General features: G+C 39.0%; 1 pseudogene; it reads left to right on the forward strand.

Moving 5' to 3' along the window:
* The first annotated feature begins 244 nt into the window (after positions 1–244).
* Positions 245–1,960, forward strand: LOC149171761 (peroxidase 5-like; annotated as a pseudogene).
* Positions 1,961–2,303: the final 343 nt, after the last annotated feature.

Raw genomic sequence — 2,303 nt, forward strand, 5'->3', positions numbered from 1 at the left:
CATCCTATAAATACATATGTATAGCTTCAAACCTTTATGCAAAGCGCTACTGCTTACGATCGAAGCTCTGCATCCACACCCGGCGTCACGGATTTATGTTTCCGTAAGTTATCGATAAAGCATTAGCCTCTCAATTCTGTTCGCTAGCTAGAAACTTCGTTTTCATCTGGAATTCTCTATAGGCTATATTATTATTATTTACTATGTAATGGATAGTGCATTTTTCGTGCGTATTGAAACGGCAATGGCGAAGACCAATCAGTACTCGGCCCTTCTTCTCCTATTACTTTGTGCAGCGGGTGTTGCTGGGGCTCTTGAAGTCGGTTTCTATGATTACAGTTGTCCAGAAGCGGAATCCACTGTGTTCGAGGTTGTGAGAGATGCATTCCTAAACAGTTCAGAAGTAGCTCCTGGACTCATAAGGATGCATTTCCATGATTGTTTCGTCAGGGTAGGCTTCAATATAATTCCATTATTACATTTTTATAAACATATCAACGTCCAAAAATTCTGCTGAAAATGCAAGTTTTCACAGCCCTTCCTAATGCTTTCTGCTTACAACTACATGTGTTCCTCTCTGTCTGTCTAGTCTATCCCTGCCGATTTAGATATATGTGCTTCTGCTTATCGTTATACATTATCAGCATCTACTCACGAGTCGTATTCTAACGCAATTATATGTTATAGTGTGTTTGAATGTTGAAATAATGTGCGCTTTCAGGGATGCGATGGTTCTGTTCTCATAGACTCCACTGCCAACAACACTGCCGAGAAAGATAGTCCTGTTAACAATCCGAGCCTTCACGGATATGACGTGATTGACAGAGCAAAATCGAGATTAGAGACCATCTGCCCAAACACTGTTTCCTGTGCAGATATCCTAGCATTTGCTGCTAGAGATAGCGCAAAGCTGGTAAGCATATCACAAAGTTAGAATTTTATTACAGGAGTCTACGCAACCGTTTAAAGTTTTATTGATTTAAAATTTGGAAGCGTTACTGATTGGAGTCATTTAATTGTTTAAATGCAGGCATGCTGAATAAAGTATCTAAACTATTTCAATTTTCTTTCCTCAAATGGCTTAAATAACTACGTTATAAAAAAATACAAATGACTTTAGTAGTTACCCATTTTATGATACCAAAGCAAGCGATACTGTGTATTCTAATTTGAGTCTGAAACAGTTATTGTTAAAACAGTGTTGAACAGCCAATAATGATTTTATAATTGATCGCAGGCATCACTGGCTTCAGAAGTCGCCACAAATATACCTGCCCCTACCTTCAATGTAAGCCAGTTGACACAGAGGTTTGCATCCAAAGGTCTATCCCAGAAGGACATGGTTATACTCTCAGGTGCATACAAATTTTTGTGAATGTATTGATGTAGGTATATTTATGGTTATGGTTGTGAAGTAAGATCTTCCATTGCAATCAGATCAGATACACTAGGGTAACCATATATCATATTTCAATGGTTAGTAAAAATATTGTAATTTGTATATTCATTGCTGTAATTTGTAATGTTCATCCATGAGTGGGTCTATTCATGCAGGAGCACACTCAATTGGCGTCTCTCACTGCACATCATTCGTGAGCAGGCTCTACAACTTCAGCACCACTATTCCGACCGACCCGTCTCTTGATCCTAAATATGCTGCCGTCCTCAAGGAGAAGTGTCCTCAGGCAAGCCCAGCAACAACATCACGACCGTGTTCATGGATATTATTACGCCTGAAACTCTCGACAATCTTTACTACGACGGCCTTCAAATGAAACGAGGCTTGTTTACCTCCGATGTAACACTGGTTACAGATCCAAACACCGCAACTGGAGTCAACGCAAGCGCTCGGAGCTATAACTTTGCTGCTGCCATGGTTAATATGGGAATGATTATCGAACTGACTGGCAACGAGGGACAAATTCGTCGTAAATGCACTGTCATCAATAATAGCTCGTAGGCTGACTGCTACCTGATTAGTATGGCATTTAGTCCTTGGGTCGCCCGAATTCGATTCATCTGCCTTTCTTTTGTTTGCCTTCCTCTCTTCTAATAATATGATATGTTTGCCTTCCTCTCTTCTAATAATATAGTAAAGTATTTGTTTTCCGCCATGATACAGATAATGATATAGGAAGTTTAATGATTTTTTATTCATCTATTGGTTTCCTCGGTTCCTCTGTGACTATGAAAATGATATATTATGGTTGAGTAACTATTAAACTCAATTATTTAAGTATGGTTGACATTGTTCCCCGAAATTCTTAGTTCAATTTTTCCGGGAATGAAGCATGTAATCTAAT

Source organism: Pinus tabuliformis, chromosome 4_2 (genome assembly GCF_031772625.1).
Source record: "Pinus tabuliformis cultivar Carrire ecotype Pingquan chromosome 4_2, CPIR1, whole genome shotgun sequence".
In the NCBI taxonomy this organism is placed as follows: Eukaryota; Viridiplantae; Streptophyta; class Pinopsida; order Pinales; family Pinaceae; genus Pinus; species Pinus tabuliformis.